Here is a 21,748-nt window from a genome sequence, read left to right on the forward strand (position 1 = left end):
CTCAAGGAGAAAAAAAAAAAGAAGGGGCTCCCAGTGGATATACAAATTATTATCAGTTCATTCAATTCCATCAACAAGCACTTAGTAAATGCACAGTACCTGTGAGAAAACCAGGCCAACAAGCATTTCAAGGTTACCAAAAAAGGAGAGTTGAAAATAGCCTCACACTAATCCAGCTCTAAAAAGACAAATAATTCAAAACCACCCTTTAATGTCTGTCTCTCTAAACAGGTGCACCCCAGTTAATATTAATAGTCTGCATTACTATTGGTAATGATTCTGGCTACCATTTTAGATCATAAGATCCTTCAAAGTAAATGCCCAACTTTTTTCATTGATTAGAAGGCGAAACGGGGAACCAAATGAAATAATCCACCATCTTTCTAAAAGTCAGTTTGATTTCAACTGATTACAAACAAAAAGGGCTTAACAGTTTCCCACTGCGCACATGTGCCAACCGATTCCATTTCCTACAACCTCATCTAGGAAACCAGGCGTGCCACGTGAACCCTAATGTTATACAAAGTGTCCCCCTCCAGCCTGGCCTATGCAGAGCGCATTCTAGACAAGGCCCCTAGTGCACCAACAGCCCAATTTTGGCTATATTCTCTGAGCGATTTAAGGAAGTCTGCAACCACTCATCTCACGTGACCTTAAAAAGGGGCGCAGTTGAGCCCAGAATAAACCACACTCCTTTTTCTTCTATATCAACTTCACTGCCCAGTATGAAGGAAGTGGGCGGGGAAGAGGCGCAGCGCCAGCTGGCAGGATAGGTCAGCAAAGAAACGTGGGGTGTCGCGCCATCTACTCTGGAGGGGCTGGAGGTGAGGGGCACGCCCGCTCACGGCACTGCAGCCGCTGCAAATCCAAGGCTGCCACACCCCCCGGCACGGCTTCATCTTCCTCTTTCTCCAGCGGAAAGGGGGCCCTCTCCACGGAACGCCCCACCTGCTGTAGTCCTCCACACCCCGAAACGCAACGCCCGGGAGCAGGCGCGGGTGGGAGGCGGTGCTGGGGGGCAACTGGCGGCGAAGGGCCGCGGCGACCTGCAACCCGCGCATGCGCAGATCCGGGTACCCGCCCGTTTACCTACCGTTGGAACCGCGATGCCCCGTTCCCTGGCCGCGGCCGCTTCTCCAGGACCCGCGGGGACCGCAAGAGGGCGAGAACTGAGGCCCCAAGTGGCTCCGCGGCCGGGAAGCCTCTTCCTGGGGCGGCCGCTGACGGGAGGTTAAAGCTACGGCTGTGGCGCGGGGCCAGCCCGGTAAGCGACCCCCGGATATCCCCGGCGGTGGTGGCGGCGGAGACGCGGAAGAGGGGGCCGGAGTGGCGACAGAGGCTACGGCTGAGGTGCAGAGCCTCCCTAACGGCGAGCGGGAGGAGAGCGGCTGGCGGGCGGAGGCCGGGCCGGACGTGACGTGCGTGGGAGGGGGCGGGGCGGGCCGCTGGCGGGGGCGGGGCGGCGAGGGTCCCCACCCCCACAGCATCCCGGGCCGCGGCCCTGGGTCCTGCAGGCTTGAGGACCGCGGTTCCTCTCCCACCATTTGGGCTCCTGAGTTAGGATGCGAGCAGCCAGGCGCGGGCCCAGGGCGGGTTGTGGGATCCTCGATTTGGGAGATTGGGAAGCAGAGAGGACCCTGGGGAGAGGAAGTAGGAAAGATAAAGGGAAAATCCGGAACACAGAGATCGCTTCTGGTCTCTGCAGAGGAAGCCATGCCCCTCCCTGCAGGCGGCCAGAAAAACCCGGGGCCCCCATATCCAGGTGAGGAGCACAGAGACCTGAACCGAAAACCGCAGGGAGAGGCCTAAGCGGTGACTCCCGTTCCCATTCCCAGAGATGTGAGTTAGGTCCGGTACCACGGGGCTGCACCTGCGTCCTGCCCGCCCCCACCCTACCCCTTCACCTAAGGACCTGACCTAGACTCCAGAAAGAACTGTAAGGCTTCGGTACCTTGGCAGTCTGGGACTGTGGAAGTCGACAGGCTGCGGGCTCACTGGGAGCTTCGTATACTAAAATCAGCCAGCTCCGGAGGCAGAGCTGAAAGGAGGCAGAAAGAATGAGCTCTCTGAACTTGAGAGTTGGTACTTACTTGTATAGCTACCCAGACCAACCCTACAACTCCCTTGAGCTCACAAAGGTATGAATATTCAGCCAATCTCTTCTTTGCTATAGTCTGTTAAGGGCTTTGAGATCTTCCATTTGGCCTCCTTGACGGCGGGTAGATCAACACCTGCACAAAAAATAGCAGCCACCACAATTCAGTTGTCCCTTACCTGCCTGAGCTGGAAGTCGGTAACCTGAAAAATGTAAAACAAGAACCCTCATAGAACTTGGGACAAGATTTGAAAAAAATAAAGTCATCCTATGAAATGATATGTAAATGGGCTACAGAGGCCAGAGTGTCTCCCACATTTCATCAGAGAGACTAACCCACCTGTAACCTAAGTGTCACATACCCAGTTGATGCCGTCATAACCGAAGGGTGGGGTCCATAAAGAGTCTAAAACCTGAAGAATCTGAATAAGAATGTTCTATGAGGTTCCCAGGAACTCTGTCCAGGAATGAGTCAACTGATTCTAATGACCAGAACCAACACTTACTCTCAGGGCAGTTAAATCTGAATTCAGATTCACTCACTCATTCAACAGATACTTAGTGAATGCTTACTATGTTCTAGTCTCTTAAGACACATCAGTAAATCCCTGCCTTCGTGGAGTTTATATCCTAGTAAACCTACATTCTGGATCTCCTTTAAGAGCATACAAAGGCCCATACTCTGATTCCAAACTCAGCCAGTAGCCTTTCCATCATTCTGGGAGTCTCTCGAATAAATCTGCATACCCAATAAGAAGCGATTGTCCAAGGCATATGACTAGGACTAGTTATACTAGCTGTACAGTTTTTGTCAATAAATTCATATCATGGTTTACCAATCGGACACTGTTCACTGGGTTGAATTGTTTTATCCAAATTAATTTATCGGAGCCTGATTAAACTTGAGTGGAGTGAAATAAAAGTTTCCAAATCTGCCAAACAGGATCAACAGAGCCTGATTTCAGAGCAGCCCAGTGAAGGTGCAGCCTGTGCATTTAGCCTTGTATCTCTCTTTAAATATCTTAAATGAAAGCTTTACCTGTGATTCCATGCTTGGAGAAGAGAAGCAATATGATTGCTTCAAAAGCTTTATCGTAAGTGAGTAAAAGTCTTGAGAGTAAATCCAAAGAGAGTTAAAAATTTCCTCAGCCTGCCCTACATATGCAACACAGGCTCTTGTTGACATAACTGACTGTAATAAATACTTTGCTCTGAGTATGAAACCTAAGATGTAAGCTCCCAGAGGGAAGGATTCCCTTGCCTTTTTGTGTGTATGTGTGTGTGAGACAAGGTCTTGCTCTGTCACTCAGGCTAGGGTGCAGTGTCTGGATTATGGCTCAATGCAGCCTCAACTTCCTGACCTCCAGCAGCATTCCTACCCTAGTCTCCTGAGTAGCTGGGACTACAGGGACATGCCACCATGCCCAGCTAATTTATTATTTTTTTAGAGATGGGTTTCCCTATGTTGCCCAGGACTGTCTTGAACTCCTGGCCTCAAGTGGTCCTCCCACCTCAGCCTCCCAAAGTGCTGTGATTACAGGCATGAGCCACCGTCCCTGGCATCCCTTGCATTTTTATACCCTACCCACAAAGTATGGGATCTTAAAAAACAAATGAATTGATCAGTGACCATTTTCCCCCTCAAGAACTCCAGAACATATCCTTGGAAGATATATTCTTTAGATCCCACTTGATAATATAAAAACAGTATGTTCAACATAGGGAGCACATGGGCTATAATTCAAAACAAACTTTTATTTTGTGTCTTTTGCCATGCCTTTCAATTTGTGCAGTGGGAGTAGATCTGTCATGTACCTAATTGAAAACTCAGGCAGGTTCCATGAGTTTTTAGGGGTTCTGTGGTCTCCTTAGGAATAGAGTCCTATTGTCATTGAGTCACGAAGAGTGAAATGTTTTCCTCTTTTTCAGCTGGGAACAGTTGTCTCATTGCTTGCCCCAAAGAGGGGACCATAGTCATCTTTAACCTGCCTAGTCTTTCTCCTCCCAGCTTAACTAACCATAACCAAATCTGGGGAACACAGGGAGAAAAAGGAGCAGGAAAGTTGTTAACTTTGTATGATGGTTTGACATTCCCTGGGCAAGGTAGATGCTTAAAGCTGACCTTTTTTTCATGGATACCTCAGAGGCCACCACCATCCCCCTTCTCTGATGGTTTCTCCCCCATAATTCTATTGGTCTAAGTGTAAAGCTATTTTGGTAGTTCTTTACTTCTTTCCACACACCTCCAACTACTTGTCTGTTGAAACCTGGGCATCTCTGTAAAGGCCCTGTCAGATAGGACCTGAGATGACTCTCACACTCCTCCATTTGCAAGCGACCCTTTATTGTGGGACAAGGTTGTGCACTCCGTACCCTAGGGGGTGCCATTCACATCATCCTCACTGTAGTTTTGTATGTTATTTATTTTGATGTTTTTCCAGCAGGTGGCAGTAAAGTATTTTGTCCAAACTAAATTACAACGACTACTTCCCAATAGATGGAAGCAAAGAATCTGGACGAAGGAGAGCTTTTTTCTCAAGGTGCTGCTGTGTTAGCCTAGTGGCAGCTCTGTATGGTTCACACCTGGTCCACAGGAAGCTCTCATGCACCTCTTGCCCGAACAAACTTGAGAGTACAGGCTAATTCCAGTGCATATTCAACATTCCTCCACTCTGCTGCCAAAACAGCCACCAGCCTATGGGAGTCAGACACAGGCCCACAGTGCCCCTCGGACTGCAAGAGGCACAGGTCAAGTGCTCTGAGCAGTTCGATTGAAGGCCCACTGCCTCAACTTGAGGTAAAAGGTAGGCAGGCACCTGTGGTAAGAATCACAGCTCACCAGCAACGTCTCCAAAGACATTGTCCTCAATAATTCTGATTTGGCCATTTATAACTAAATAACTGTGAGTATTTAATCTACCTGCTTTGTCTAAATCCTCTGAAATTTCTAGAGGGGGTCTATCTCAGAACACTTTAGTTTTTTGGTGGATGGGGGGAAGAAGATGATTTCTTTTGTAATATCTTGTTGCTTCAGTTAAAACAGTGGTTCTCAACTGTGACAATTTTGGGGGACCATGTGTGCAGACATTTTTGGGTTTTTTTAAACATTTTTTTTCCTTCTGAATTCAGGATCTGTTGAATGCAGACATTTTTGATTGTCACCACTGGAGACAATCAGCTATTGGCTGGTGGGTGAAGGTCATGGATGCTGGTAAACATGCTTTATGGCACAGGACAGCCCCTACAGCAAAGAACAGCAATTCTGTTTGTTACAGAGATGAGAAAATACCTCACTAAAAGAATACTTCAAAATTACATCACTTTGTCTTTTTTCCTACAAATTCTTCACCTGTAGATGGAAACGTCACATTTTAATATATCAATAGAGTCAAAAATAGCGTTTGTGATAGCTATTTGGCCAGGATGAGAAGTGACTGGTATAGACTAAGCTTTTGTGTTTCTAAGACTCCCTCTGGAGATGAGGCCATGCCAGGAAAATTGCTGCTTAAGATAAGATTGTTATTTATTTGCAAGATGACTTTTAAGCCTAGAAAACAAGCATTCTATCCAGCTCATCTGAACAGGGACATTATGCCTCTCAGAAGTAAGGTCGTGAGTCCCATCACCGTAGAAGGAATGTATCTTTGCTACAACCTGGACTGCATTCTAGATGCCAGAGAGGACCTCAGCATATCTGTCTCCCCAAGGTCACCAGTGTCACTGGAATGAGACTTGAAGTCGGGAAGTAGCTCTCTGTCTCTGCGGTTACTTTACAGATGGCTAATAATGCCCTCATTATTCACAGAGAATGTAAATGGCTTCTTCCCTCCTTTACATGAGTTTGACTGAATTCAGCTCTTCCAGATGTAGCAGGATGTTGAGCCCATCCCTTGCACCATCAGTAAGGAAACTTTTAATCAGGTGTCCTCCTTACCCTTACTGATCTCCCTGAGCAAGGCTGTTTGAGTACTAGGATAAGGATTAACTTGTGTTCAGTCAAGACTGCCTTGTCTTTCTTAATACAATGTTAATAAGAAACTGGAGCCACCCTAGCCAGAAAAGCCAAAAAGATATATTCTGTCCCCACCAATTATATCATTTAAAAGTAAAATAGATACAACAAACATTCCAAGCTCTGTTACTAGCCTTGTGACTCTAGTCAAGTTACTTAACTTAGTTGTACCTTAGAGTCCCCATCAGTCAAATAGGGAAACTAAGACTTAAATAAATTGGTATGCATAAAAGTGCTTTATTAGCCATATACTATAATTTTTTCGGTTCCCTCTCCTATACTGCATTCAGAGGCCTCAAGAACAATCTGAAAATGTCTTGCTTTCATATCTGGATTTTTATTGCTAGGAATGAGGCCCGGTGTGAAAACCTTTCTTGACAGAAGTTGCCAAATCTTTGTCTATCTATTTGTAAATGAAAACCAAGAACCACTAAGAATTCCCCCAAACTCTCGGTGCTGGTTTTAAGATCTTCTGAGCCTTGTAAGTTACAATAAATACAAGCACACCTCTTCCCCAATTAGAAGCATATTTATACTGCCCATTTGTAGAACAAGACATGACTATAAATACAGATAGGAAGCCATCATTACATGCAATCTTGTGTACAGGGAAAAACAAGTGCAAATGGAGATGAGATTGTGACTACTCTTGATCCTCACAGAGCAGTGAAATGCTATCAAATTCAGTCAAACTCAGCTAATTAATTTCCTCCTTGAGGTAGTCTCCTCTACTGGGAATTAAGGAAGGACTAAAAACACATCAAATTTAAATCCTCTGATAAAAGAGAAGCAACTCACCATTAGAGAGATGTATTGCTGGCTCTGGCTCTTCCAAGAAATGGAGTGGAAATCTTTCTGTGCCACTTTGCCCAGGACCATTGTGCCAGTGTGCAAGAATGTGTGTTTTTCATAAACAGAAAAATATCACTAGCTGCAAAGAGAAGAAACTGTTCCAGGGTGTACAAATCCCACGCCAACCTCCAAAATAATGGCAAATACTGTTCTGATCTTAGTAACCCAGAATAACTTTTGTGCCACTTACTTATTCAACACATACTTCTTGGGCAGCTATTATGGGTCAGGCACTGTGCTAGGGTACATGATCACGATCTCTGCCCTGGAAAAGCTTCATCTCATGTATCTCTGGAATAAAATCTTTTGGTGGAATAGAACCAAAGTTAACATAATGTGGATTTCAGCTTCTATATTCACTCATATGGCCACTGGTGCCAGTCACATCCAGTTTGGAGAGCTGGAACAATTGACAGTAAGTCTCATCTTTGCCAAGTCCACATATTTGGCCTGATAACTTAGAATTCAGTGTATGACAATAATGTAAGCCAATACTATCATCAGCTATAAGACTAATTTGTTTTGGCTTCTTTATTAAATTCCTATAATCAGCTAAATATTTTTTCCACAGTCAGAACTTTTATTGTTAAAAATAAATGCATAACAAAGAATAAATATCCCTTTCTCTTCTTCCCTCTGCCTGTGTCCATATAGGGGAAAGAAAAAAGTGCTCAGAGATTCAGTGAGATTATGACCTTCACAAAATTATGAACTTTCTGCTGCCTTTTTAACCAGAAATCTAGGCAGGAGGGTCTCACCATTTTTTATACCCTCCCTGTTCCTTAGAGGCTCTAGGCTTTTGAGCCTTCCTATCATTTGACCAGCTAGGTTGCTTCTCAACACCTTTTTTTCCCCCTTTGAGTCAGGGTCTTGCTTTGTCTCCCAGGTTGGGGTCCAGTGGCCCAATTATAGCTCACTGCAGCCTCAATATCCCAGGTTCAAGCAATCCTCCCACCTCAGCCTCCCAAGTAGCTGGGACTACAAGCATGCACCATCATGCCCAGCTATATATATATATATATTTTGTAGAGACGTATTATCACTACGTTGCCCAGGCTGGTCTCTTAACTCCTGGGCTCAAGAGATCCTCCCACCTTGGCCTCCCAAAGTGCTGGGATTACAGGCGTGAGCCACCATGCCCAGCCTTCAGGCACCTTTCATTCAGACCACATTTTCTGTGGCAATGTTTACAGATTTTGGTCTAACTACAGCTGTATGTTTTGCCAAACATTTACACCTAACTGCTCTTTTCCACTAAAGTAGATAACAATTTACAGAAGCATTTAATGTTTTCTGAATCCCCAAGTTCATCAGCAGAGAAGCTCCAAAACATGAAGGTGTACATCCCTATTTTAGGCCTTGCCTTCATAGAAAGAAACCAACCTGGCTGGGTGCGGTGGTTCAAGCCTGTAATCCCAGCACTTTGGGAGGCCAAGGCAGGTGGATCACGAGGTCAGGAATTCAAGACCAGCCTGACCAACATGGTGAAACCCCATCTCTACTAAAAATACAAAGTTAGCCAGGCATGGTGGCACATGACTGTAATCCCAGCTACTGGGGAGGCTGAGGCAGGAGAATCGTTCGAACCCAGGAGACAGAGGTTGCAGTGAGCCGAGATTGCGCCACTGCACTCCAGCCTAGTGACAGAGCGAGACTTCTTCTAAAAAAAAAAAAAAAAGGCCGCACGCAGTGGCTCACACCTGTAATCCCAGCACTTTCGGAACTTTGGGAAGCTGAGGCAGGAGGATCACAAGGTCTGGAGTTCCAGACCAGCCTGGCCAATATGGTGAAACCCTGTCTCTACTAAAAATACAAATAAAAAATCAGCTGGGCATGGTGGTGCATGCCTGTAATCCCAGCTACTCAGGAGGCTGAGGCAGGAGAATTGCTTGAATCTGGGAGGCAGAGGTTGCGGTGAGCCAAGATCGCGCCACAGCACTCCAGCCTGGGCGACAGAGGGAGACTCCATCTCAAAAAAAAAAAAAAAAAAAAAAAGAGATAATAGAATGGAGGGAAGACAATATTCAAAGAATAGTGGCTGAACATTTTCCAGAATTGAAGGTAAATATCCTAAATTCTGGAAGACTAAAACTTGCCATGCTGGAAAGTATAAAATGCACACATAGTTAAAGTTTAGTACCCAGAGAGAAAGGGGATCTTAAAATTAGGCAGCAAGAAAAGACATTAGGCCAGGTACAGTGGCTCACGCCTGTAATCCCAGCACTCTGGGAGGCCAAGGTGAGCGGATTGCCTGAGGTCAAGAGTTTGACACCAGCCTGGCCAACATGACAAAACCCTGCCTCTACTAACAATACAAAAATTAGCCAGGTGTGGTGGCACACACCTGTAATCCCAGCTACTCAAGAGGCTAAGGCAGGAGAATCGCTTGAACGTGGGAGGCAGAAGTTGCATTGAGCTGAGATTGCGCCATTGCACTCCAGCCTGGGTGACAGAGCAAGACTCCATCTCAAAAAAAAAAAAAGAAAAGAAAAGACACTAATCTTCAAAGAAAAGATAATTTGGCTGACAACAGACCTTTCAATAGTAACAACAGAAGCCAAATGATACTGCAGTATATCTTCAAAATGTTAAGAGAAAATTACCATCTTCCAGAAGGAAGATTCAAAATGCGAGAAGTAATGGTGAACAAAGAAAATCGTTTGCATGTTTGCTGTAAATCTAAACACTATCCAAAATAATGGCAACAATGTCTAAATTCTACTATTGTTCAATAATTTTACATGTGCTATTGTGAGAGGGTAAATGAAAGTATTAGAAGGCTTTGTATTGTTTAAGAGTAGGCTAAATAAGTTTATAATTTGTTGAGTTAAATATATATGTTAAAATTTCTACATAATCACTATAAGAAATTAAACAGTATATATAACTTCCAGTTTATTAGGGGGATAAAATAAAATGGGAAGATCTTAATTTTAAAAATGGATAAAAAATTTTAAAGGAGGACAAATAGTAAAACATTAGATAGCAGAAATAAATTCAAATATGAGTAATTACAATCAGTGTAAATATATTAATTCCTAATTAAAAGTAAAAGAGCTGGGCAATGTGGTTCACACCCATAATCCCAGCACTTTGGGAGGCCAAGGCAGGAGAATTGCTTAAGCCCAAGAGTTTGAAACCAGCCTGGGCAACATAGCAAGACCCCATCTCTTAAAAAAAAAATTTTGGTCAGGGATGGCACTGAGACGGGAGAATCACTTGAGCCTGGGAATTCAAGCCTGCAGTAAGCACCACTGCACTCCAGCCTGGGCAGCAGAGCAAGACCCTGTCTCAAAAAAAAAAAAAAATTAATAGCCAGGGATAGTGCTTTGCACCTGTAATCCCAGCTAGTCAGGAGGCTGAGGCAGAAGGATCATTTGAGCCCGGAAGTTTCAAGGTTACAGTGAGCTATGCTCGCACCACTGCACTCCAGCCTGCGCAACAGGGGAAGACCCAGAAGTTCATAGCTGCATTTTTTATATTGGCGAAAAAAAATGGAAACTCAAGCTCAGGTAGTTATCAATGATAGAATGATGAATGATTAATACAGTATGGTATCTTCATACCATGTAAACAATGAAAATGAACAAACTACAGCTGCAAACAATATGATGAATCACAAAAATAAATGAAAGAAGCCAGACACAAACACATATTGTATGAATCCATTAAAAACAGTTCAAAAGCAGAGAAAACTAAACTATCATTTTAGAAGTCAGAATTGTGTTTAAGGAGGGAAGTCTTTTTGAGGAAGGAAGAAATCAATAATAAGGAAGGGTCATGAGAAGATATTCCATTTCTTAACCTAGGAGGAAGTTGCATGGATATGTTCACCCAGGGACAATTCAGTGAGCTGTACTCATGATCTGTATACTTCTCCATATATATTTTATATTTCAAAAAGTTTAAAAATAAAAACTAGCTCCTTAAGTTTTTAAGTTTTTTCTTTAATTGAAATTAAATATAACAGTGTTTCCCCAAAAAAGCAAAACTAAATCATCGTGTTTAGGGATACAAATTAGGGGAAAAACTTAAAAAAAAAAAAAAAACCAGGAAGTGACTAACATAGACATCATGATGATGGTTCTGGTTCTGGTTCTTTTGGGAATGAGGGGCAAGAGTGCCTGGAGACACAAAAATAAGAATGCTCTTATTCTTGATATGAGCAGTGGTGGTTACATGGGTGTTTGCTTTGTATTAAATTGACCAGGGGCCAAGCGCAGTGGCTCACACCTGTAATTCCAGCACTTTGGGAGGCTGAGGAGGGTGGACCACCTGAAGCCAAGAGTTGGAGACCAGCCTGGCTAACATGGTGAAAGCCTGTCTCTACTAAAAATACAAAAAGTAGCCAGGCGTGATGGCGCAGGCTTGTAGTCCCAGCTACTTGGGAGGCTGAGGCAGGAGAATCACTCGAACCCGGGGAGTGGAGGTTACAGTGAGCTGAGATTGTGCCACTTCATCCCAGCCTGAGCAACAGAGCCAGACTCTGTCTCAAAAAATAAAAAAAAAGAACAAAAACAATAAAAGAAATTGACCAGGCCAGCAAGAATCACTTGAGGCCAGGAATTGGAGACCAGCCTGGGCACCATAGTGAGACCCCATCTCTATAAAAATTAAAATTAAAAATTAGCCAGGCATGGTAACACACCTGTAGTCCCAGCTACTCAGGAGGCCGAGGTGGGAGGATTGCTTGAGACCAGGAGGTCAAAGCTGCAGTGATCCATGATTGTGCCACTGCACTCCACCCTGGGTGACACAGAGAGACCCTGTCTCAAAAAATAATAATAAATAAGAATAAATTATTGACCTGTGTTTACCTTGTTTGGGCATTATTCTTTTTTCTTTGAGATTGAGTCTTGCTCTGTCACCAGGCTGAAGTGCAGTGGCACAATCTTGGCTCACTGCAACCTCCACCTCCCGGGTTCAAGCGATTCCCCTGCCTCAGCCTCCCAAGTAGCTGGGATTACAGGCATGCGCCACCACATCTGGCTAATTTTTTATATTTTAGTAGAGACAGGGTTTTACCATGTTGGTCAGGCTGGTCTCGAACTCCTGACTTCATGATCTGCCCGCCTTGGCCTCCCAAAGTGCTGGAATTACAGGCGTCAGCCACCGCACCCAGCCTCTTTTCTTCTTTTTCTTTTCTTTTTTTTTTTTTTAACAGAAATGGGATCTCTCTCCGTTGCCCAGGCTGGTCTCAAACTCCTGGGCTCAAGCAATCTTTTTGCCTCACCTTCCCAAAGTGCTGGGATTACAGGTGTGAGCCACCATACCCAGCCAGGACATTTTGTATATGAATGTTGCTCTTTTATAAAAAGGGGGTATTTTGGTATTTTTATTAGAGAAAGTATCTCACTCCATCTCCCAGGCTGGAGTACAGTGGCTCCATTATAGCTCATTGTAGCCCAGAACTCCTGGGCTCAAGTGATCCTCCCACCTCAACCTCCTGTGTAGCTGGAACTATAGGCACATGCTGTCATGCCCAGGTGGTTTTTTTTTTTTGTTTTTTTTTGTTTGTTTGTTTGTTTTGGTAGAGACAAAGTCTTGCTGTGTTGCCCAGGCTGGTCTTGAACTCCTGGCCTCAACAGATCCTCCAACCTCAGCCTCCCAAAGTGCTAGGATTACAAGCATGAGCCACTGCACCAGCCTAAAAAAGATACTTTAAAGCAAGCTTTTAGAAAAAGATAATAGGCCGGGCACTGTGGCTCACACCTGTATTCCCAGCACTTTGGGAGGCCAAGGTGGGCAGATCATCTGAGGTCAAGGGTTCGAGACCAGGCTGACCAATATGGTGAAACCCTGCCTCTACTAAAAATACAAAAATTAGCCAGGCATGGTGGCACACGCCTGTAATCCCAGCTATTCAGGAGGCTGAGGCAGGAGAATCGCTTGAACCCAGAGGGCGGAGGTTGCACCTGAGATCGCACCATTGCACTCCAGCCTGGGCGACAAAGCAAGACTCTGTCTCAAAAAAAAAAAAAAAAAAACATAATAAAAGACAATGTCTTCATGATTCTTAAATAAAACACAACCTTTTCATGGTAAAGTAAGGATTGATAAATTCAGCTATTTTACATTTGACACTATTAAAAAAGTGAAAATTCAAGCCAAAAGACTGGAAAAGTTAGCTATAAAACATTCAACCCCAAAAAGGACTACTATCCACATGATATAAAGAACTTCTGGAAATAAATTTTAAATTTTTTAAAAAGACAATCTAATATGAAATTACAAAAATATACTTTTTTATAGGGGTTGCACATAAAAGGAAATCCAAATGGCCAACACATGTATGAAAAATACTCAACCACATTACTAATCAGGGAAACGCATACTAAAAGATACAACTTTACATCCACCATAATAAACTCACCAGCATGGCCAAAATTAGTAAGTCTGATAGCATCAAGTGATGCAGAACAACAGAATCTTTTTCACTGCTAGTAGCGTGTAAATTCTAAAATTGAAAACATAACTCTAGAACTAAACAATTCCACTCCTGAGTATATACCCTGGAGATCTGTGTGCACAAAGGTAGCAGAATATAGGTACAAAAATGTTCACATCTGCATTAATTCTAATAGTCCAAAAATGGAAACAAAACACTCCAGCCACAGAAGGATAGACCATACAAGGAAATATATATAACAATAAAAAAAGAATGAGACCAGGCATGGTGGCTCATGCCTGTAATCATAGCCCTGTGGGAGGCTGAGGCGGGCAGATCACTTGAGCTCAGGAGTTTGAGATGAGCCTGGGTAACGTGGCAAAACCCTATCTCTACAAAAAATACAAACATTAGCCAAGTGCAGTGGCACACACCTGTAATCACAGCTCCTCAGGAGGCTGAGGTGGGAGGATGGTTTGAGCCTAGGAGGCGGAGGCTGCAGTAAGCCAAGACCCTATCATTGCACTTCAGCCTGGGCAACAGAGCCAGACCCCATCTCAAAAAGAAAAAAAGAAAAAAAAAAAGAATGAATAAACTTAGACCTACAGGTAACTGCATGGTTGAATCATAGCAATAAAGAAAGTAAATAAAATACAAAAGAAACCTACAGAATGGCTCTTTTAATAAAGTTCAAAATCAGACAAAACTAGTCAGAGGTACATACACAGGTGGTAAAATTACAAAGAGTGGCCAGGTATGGTGGCTCACACCTGTAATCCCAACAATTTGGGAGGCTGAGGAGGGTGGATCACCTGAGGTCAGGAGTTCGAGACCAGCCTGACTAACATGGTGAAACCCCATTTCTACTAAAAATACAAAAAATTAGCTGGGCATAGTGGCAGGTGCTTGTAATCTCAGCTACTCAGGAGGCTGAGGCAGGAGAACAGCTTGAACCCAGGGGGCAGAGGTTGCAGTGAGCCAAGATCGCACCACTGCACTCCAGCTTGAGCAACAAGAGTGAAACTCCATCTCAAAAAAAAAATTACAAAGACTATGATATGGTTTGGCTGTGTCCCCACCCAAATCTCATCTTGAATTCTCACATATTGTGGGAGGGATGCAGTGGGAAGTAACTGAATCATGGGGGCAGGTCTTTCCCATGCTGTTCTCGTGATAGTGAATAAGTCTCACAAGATCTGGAGGCTTTCTAAGGCGGAGTTTCCCTGCACAAGCTCCCTCTTTGCCTGCTGCCATCCACGTAAGATGTGACTTGCTCCTCCTTCCTTCAGCCATGATTGTGATGCCTCCCCAGCCATGTGGAACTGTAAGTCAAATAAACCCGTTTCTTTTGTAAATTTTCCAGTCTCAGGTATGTCTTTATCAGCAGCATGAAAATATACTAACACAGACTAGTAACTGCCAAGCAACTGATTACTGTAAAAGTCAGGATGGTGGTTTATCTCTAAGAAGAGACAGGCGGTATGTGACAGACAAGAGCCACAAGGCGAGCTTTGAGGAAGGGACATGGTCTATTTTCTCTTTCCCTAATTGTGTGGTGGCTACACAGGTGTTTCCTTTAGAATTTTTCTTTTTATGCATTTCTGTTTTCTGCCTTTCTTGTATGTGTTTTCATTTTGGAATTGTGAAAGTTGGAAACAATAGGGAATGTAAGTGGTAGTCTCTGAATGGCCTTAGTTTGCTCCTGAAACTCAATTTGGAGCTATTGATAAATGCTGAGTTAATGTCCAGAAAATACATTTAATTCAGTAGTTTAATACTATTATGAGACATTATTACTATATCAGAATAAGGGTATTTCTTCTTTTCTTTCTTTTTTTGAAATGGAGTCTCACTCTGTCACCTAGGCTGGAGTGCAGTGGCACAATCTCAGCTCACTGCAACCTCTGCCTCCCGGGTTCAAGGAATTCTCTGCCTCAGCCTCCCAAGTAGCTGGGATTACAGGCACCCACCACCACACCCGGCTAATTTTTGTATTTTTAGTAGAGACGGGGTTTCACCATCTTGGCCAGCTGGTCTTGAACTCCTGACCTCATGATCCACCTGCCTTGGCCTCCCAAAGTGCTGGGATTACAGGTGTGAGCCACCATGCCTGACCACTTCTTTTCACTTGCTCAGAAAGCAACTCAAAGTTGACAGATATGGAGTGAGCTATCTGTAGAAAAGAAACAAAAGAACAATAATTTTTAGTTGGGGGCAGAACAAGCATGTGGAAAAGTACTACGTAAAGATGGCTAGTGCAGGCAGAATAATGATGTCCCAAAGATGTCCACATTCAGGCTGGGCGCGGTGGCTCATACCTGTAATCCCAGCACTTTGGGAGGCCGAGGCGGGCAGATCATGAGGTCAGGAGATCAAGACCACCCTGGCTAACAGGGTGAAACCCCGTCTCTACTAAAATATATATATATATATTAGTAGGGCGTGGTGGCACACACCTGTAGTCCCAGCTACTTGGGAGGCTGAGGCAGGAGAATTGCTTGAGCCCAGGAGGCAGAGGTTGCAGTGAGCCAAGATCGTGCCACTGCACTCCAGCCTGGTGACAGAGCAAGACTCCGTCTCAAAAACAAACAAACAAAAAATGTCCAAATTTTATTCCCTAGAACCTGTGAATATGTTAGGGCACATAACAAATGGGAATAAAGGTTATAGGCAAGAATTAAAGTTGCTCAACTGACCCAGGGATGGGGAAATTATCCCAGATTTTCTGGGTAGGCCCAATGTAATCACACGAGCCTTTATAAATGGAAGAGGAAGGCAGAAGACACTGGAGTGATGGATATGAGAATAACTCAATTTGCCATTGCTGGCTTTGAAAATGAATGGAGGCCATGAACCAGGGAATGTGGACTACCTCTAGAAGCTAGGAAAGGCAAGCAAGCAGACTCTTTGCTATAGACCCCTAGATATTCCTCTAAGGGCCTGATTTTAGCCCAGTGAGACCCATGTCAGACTTCTGACCTACAGAACTATAATACATTTGTATTGTATTTTTTAAATTTTTAAATAACCTTTTTATTTTAGAGTAACTTTAGCTTTACAGAAAAGTTGCAAAATTTAGTACAGAGAGTTCCAAGCTTCCCCTAATGCTGGTACCTAATGCCTTTAAAAAAAAAAAAAAAAAGAAAGAAAGAAAAAGAAAAAGAAAGGAAGAAATCCAAAAAAACAAAAAACAGAACTCTAGAGCAGCTTTAGGTTTACAGCAAAATGAAGCAGAAAGTACGATTTCCCATATACCCACTGCCCGCCACATACAAATCTGTGTGTTTGAGCCACTAAGTTTGTGGTAATTTGTTATAGCAATTAAAAAAAAAAAAAAAAAAAACGCTAATACAATGCCAAATGGCACTTTGGAGTAGAGGGAAAGAGAGGTAGATAATTTCCACATGCATATGGACATGGTAAAACACTAAAGAAAAATAATCCAAAATTCAATATAATTGTTACTTACAGTGGAAGGTACAGAACTTGTAGGTGTGACCCTGTACCCCTAGAACACAGTACACTTGCTAAAAGAGGCCTCTATGTGAACTAGAAAAAACAATTGTTTTCTGAGCAGAGAATTAGAAAAACGACATATCCACTGGGTAGGAACCAGCCCATGGACCCTCAGCCTAGCAGCAGATGGTTTCTTTGTACCCAAGGAAGAAGCTCCATTCTTTAGGGGGCAAATCCCTCTCCCCTTGACACGTCGTCTTTGTGCATTGGCCAAATTGTACCAGCATGTTGGCTGACCCCCTAGGACCTTCAGAGCTTTTGTAATATTCTAGTTCTCAAGCCAAGTAGAAGGTATATGGGGTTTGTTTTTCATAATTATTTTTCAAACTGTATGTATGCATTACATGCTCTCTCTCATATATTCACAATATTTTAAAAAGTATTTAGCAATGTGATGAAATATAGTATCATTGTACCCCATGCAGACCTTTGCCACTACCTCAATGCCCGTCTCCTTCTGACTACAACATAAAAATCAGAGAATTCTGAAGGATATTAGAGTGATACATTTCTTTTTTTTTTTTTTTGGCAGAGTCACTCCTTCACTCAGGCTGGACTGCAGTGGTGAGATCTTGGCTCACTGCAATCTCTGCCTCCCAGGTTCAAGTGATTCTCATGCCTCAGCCACCCGACTAGCTGGAATTATAGGTATGCGCCACCATGTCCGACTAATTTTTGTATTTTTAATAGAAACGGTATTTCACCATGTTGGCCAGGCTGGTCTCGAATTCCTGGCCTTAAGTGATCTGCCCACCTTGGCGTCCCAAAGTGCTGGGATTACAGGCACGAGCCACTGTGTCCGGCTTCAGAGTGATACATTTCTTGTTTTTTGTTTTTGTTTTTGTTTTTTCCTTGAGACGGAGTTTTGTGCTCTTGTTGCCTAGGCTGGAGTGCAATGGTGCGATCTCAGCTCACTACAATCTCCGCCTCCTGGGTTCAAGCGATTCTCCTGCCTCAGCCTCCCGAGTAGCTGGGATTACAGGCATGGGCCACTATGCCCAGCTAATTTTGTATTTTTAGTAGAGACAGGGTTTCACCATGTTGGTCAGGCTGGTCTTGAACTCCTGACCTCAGATGATCCACCCACCTCTGCCTCCCAAAGTGCTGGGATGAGGGGCGTGAGCCACCACGCCCAGCCTAGAGTGATACATTTCTTAACTCCATGAAACCTCTTTTCATTTGGAGTAAGTTACCCAGGAAAACAGGACTTTCCATCTGTCAGCCTCCATTCCTATCTTCAATAAGAAGTTTTGTCTGTTTTCTCACTCAGATATTGTCCACAGTGCTGGGAGCTAAATGTGCAAACTACAAAAAGTTTGTGGGCACTTATAACCCGAGAAAGCTTCGTAAAACCTAAAGAAAAATTTCATTATTAGGGATCCAGAATATCTAATAAAATCTGACATGATGGGCCAGGCACAGTGGCTCATGTCTATAATCTCAGCACTTTAGGAGGCTGAGGTGGAAGGATTGCCTGAGGCTAGGAGTTCAAGACCAACCTGGGCAACAAAGTGAGCCCTTTTCTCTACAAAAATAAAATAAAATAAATTTAAACATTGGCCTGGTGTGGTGGTATGTGCCCATAGTCCCAGCTTCTGGGAGGCTTAGGTGAGGGGATCGCTTGAGTCCATGTGTTCAAGGCCACAGTAAGCTCTGATCACTCAACTATACTCCAGCCTGGGTGACAGAGTGGAGACCCTGCCTCAAAACAAATAAAAACAGGGCCGGGCACATGGCTCATGCCTGTAATCCCAGCACTTTGAGAGGTCGAGGTGGACAGATCATCTGAGGTTGGGAGTTCAAGATCAGCCTGACCAACATGGAGAAACCCCGTCTCTACAAAAAATACAAAATTAGCTGGCCGTGGTGGCGCATCCCTATAATCCCAGCTACTCGGGAGGCTGAGGCAAGAGAATCACTTGAACCCGGGAGGCGGAGGTTGTAGCGAGCTGAGATTGGGCCACTGCACTCCAGCTTAGGCAACAAGAGCGAAACTCCGTGTCAAAAAAACAAACAAATAAACAAAAAATCTGACATGTCAACTGAAAGGAAGCAAAGAGGCAGAAAGAACTTGGAAGGTTCTATGCCAGCCCCACCATCTTGGACTTGGACATACTGCAACTCAGAGACTGCCTTGCCTCTTCCAAAGAAGCCCAAGACCTTTCTTTTTTAAAAATAGAGGACCTTGGATAGGACAACACTACAGAAACACCTGTTAACCTCTCCCATACTGTCTACTGTCTTCAGAAGGGGTCACTTGGGTTTATTGGTCCAAAAATCCAAGCCCCAAACCATGAAGTGGAAGTTTTGCTTCTTAAATATAAGCTCTTCCCACCCTTCCAGATCCAAGAACTGTCTCTACCCAACCATGATGTTGAGTCTAGCAAGTACTTACAGAGGACCTTACAGATAGTCTAAATTCACATCTTCACCCTTTTGTTAAATTGTTTTTACAAATACAAAAATAATACATATTTGTTCCTGATTTTTGGCACCAAAAATTATAATACATAGTCATTAGGAAAATTCAAAGATTTAGAAGAATAAAGAAAAGCATATGTAGCATATTAATGGGGGGATAAAAGAATGAAAAGCAAAACTCTCACTTCACCCTAATCTTACTCTACTTCCCCCAAAAGTAAACCTTGTGAAATATATCCTCTCAGACCTCTTTTCATACATTTATAAAATGTACACCCACAATTATCTTTTCCTTAACATAAATAGGATCATAGTATAATACTCTAATATGCTTTTTACACATATTATTCTTTAAAAATATATCCATATTAGTAAATTTGTTCATAGTTTTCACTATGAAAAACAGTACTACAATATGTTTGTATACTCATGTATATTTGTGTAGAACAGATTCCTGGAAACAAAATTGTTGAATTAAAGAATAACACAGTTAAAATTTAATATATTTTACCAAACCTACCTCCAAAGAGGCTTCATAAAAATATATGAGAATGACTATTTGCTTAAACTTTCACCAAAAATGGACTTTATGTATATTTTTAGCCAATCTAATGAGCAAAAACAATGGCACACATTATTGAACTTGCATTTCTCTAATTACAAGTACAGTTGAGTGTTACGTTTCCTGGCCAGTTGTATTACTTAGTCAGTGAATTCTCTGTCCATTTCCATTGCCTATTTTTCTGATTGCAACATCTTCATTTTCATCAAAAAGTAGCAACTATGTATTGAGCACCTGACTGTGCTGGTCCCTACACTATGTATTTTTAAATAAAGTATTTCTTAAACCATTTTGCAAATGAGAAATGTGAGAACCATATAGAGAGGAAATTCAAACCCTGGTCTATTTTACTCTAAAACCTGCACATTCCCCACTATATCACTATACCAAAAAGCTTCATTTTACCTAAATGTGATAGGACCAAAGGAAAGTGACTCACCCAAACACTCAGCCCTGTAGATGCCCCTTTCAGTCGGCAAGAGTGGTAGGCTTTTCACCACCCTCTTCTTCCCCTCCAGAAAACAAGGTTGGAAACTGCCAAAAAGTCTGTTCAGGCAAACTTGGCTGCCTATTATCTGTGTCCTTAGAGATAACAGCCTTCAGTACAAGGGTCGAAGATAAAGAAAGTAGAAACACCAAGAAACATGGAGACCTTGGCCCCATTCCATCCATATTACAGTCAAGGCAGCAGGCTGATGGCCTGACCAGTCACAGCCAGGGTTTCCAGGCACCTCCCAACACCCTCCTGCTGTGCTATAATTAAAACAAAAAAAACCCTTAGGCATGGCGAACTTTTAATCACAGGCATGAGTAACAAAGTTTAAGGTCTGGGTTTTTATCACATCAAAATGATGGCTGGACACGGTGGCTCACACCTGTAATCCCAGCACTTTGGGAGGCTGAGGTGGACGGATCACGAGGTCAGGAGATGGAGACCATCCTGGCTAACACGGTGAAACCCCGTCTCTACTGAAAATACAAGAACAAAATTAGCCGGGCGAGGTGGCAGGCACCTGTAGTCCCAGCTACTCGGGAGGCTGAGGCAGGAGAATGGCATGAACCCAGGAGGCGGAGCTTGCAGTGAGCCAAGATCACGCCACTGCACTCCAGCCTGGGCGACAGAGCAAGACTCCAAAAAAAAAAAAAAAAAAAAAAAAACCAAAATTATTATTTTATAATCCTTTTACTATGTAGTTCAGATTGAAAGGTGTTCCTAAGAATATCACTTTTGGCCAGGCGTGGTGACTCAAGCCTGTAATTCCAGCACTTTGGGAGGCTGAGGTGGGTGGATCGCTTGAGCCCAGAAGTTCAAGACCAGCCTGGGCAATATAGTGAAACCCTCATCTCTACCCAAAAAAATACAAAAATTAGTCGGGCATTTGACACACACCTGTAGTCCCAGCTACGCAGGAGGCTGAGTTGAGAGGATCATTTGAGTGTGGGGAGTCAAGGCTTCAGTGAGCCATGACTATGGCACTGCACTCCAGCCTCGGCAACAGAGTGAGACCCTATCTCAAAAAAAAGAATTTCTGTTCAGGCACAGTGGCTCATGCCTGTAATCCCAGCACCTTTGGGAGGTCAAAGCGGGTGGATCACCTGAGGTCAGGAGTTCAAGGCCAGCCTGACCAACATGGTGAAACTCTGTCTCTACTAGAAATGCAAAATTAGCTGGGCATAGTAGCACATGCCTGTAATCCCAGCTACTCAGGAGGCTGAGGCAGGAGAATCGCTTGAACCCAGGAGGCAGAGGTTGCAGTGAGCCGGGGTCGTGCCATTGCACCCCAGCCTGGGTGACAAGAGCAAAACTCCATCTCAAAAAAAAAAGATTTTCACTTTTGTTTTTCTCAAATGTGATTAACCTAATGTAAAGTACAGGAAATGTGATTTTTCTGATTTATTGTT

The 21,748-nt window shown here is 43.5% G+C and overlaps 1 protein-coding gene and 1 long non-coding RNA gene across 2 annotated transcripts in view; both read right to left on the reverse strand.

The window, feature by feature from the left end:
* FAM13B (family with sequence similarity 13 member B) overlaps positions 1 to 1,389 on the reverse strand; it is a 91,199-nt gene extending 89,810 nt beyond the window's left edge. The window contains 1 exon segment of the mRNA NM_001260948.1: positions 1,094 to 1,389. The gene's annotated coding sequence lies outside the window, so the exon portion shown is untranslated.
* A 5,638-nt stretch (positions 1,390 to 7,027) lies between these two features.
* Positions 7,028 to 20,411, reverse strand: LOC144329499 (uncharacterized). Its single transcript, XR_013394838.1, has 3 exons — positions 20,286 to 20,411; positions 7,150 to 7,262; positions 7,028 to 7,038 (listed from the first exon to the last, which is right to left on the reverse strand). It is a non-coding gene; the product is annotated as an uncharacterized LOC144329499 (long non-coding RNA).
* Positions 20,412 to 21,748: the final 1,337 nt, after the last annotated feature.

This window comes from Macaca mulatta, chromosome 6 (genome assembly GCF_049350105.2).
Source record: "Macaca mulatta isolate MMU2019108-1 chromosome 6, T2T-MMU8v2.0, whole genome shotgun sequence".
Lineage (NCBI taxonomy): Eukaryota > Metazoa > Chordata > Mammalia > Primates > Cercopithecidae > Macaca > Macaca mulatta.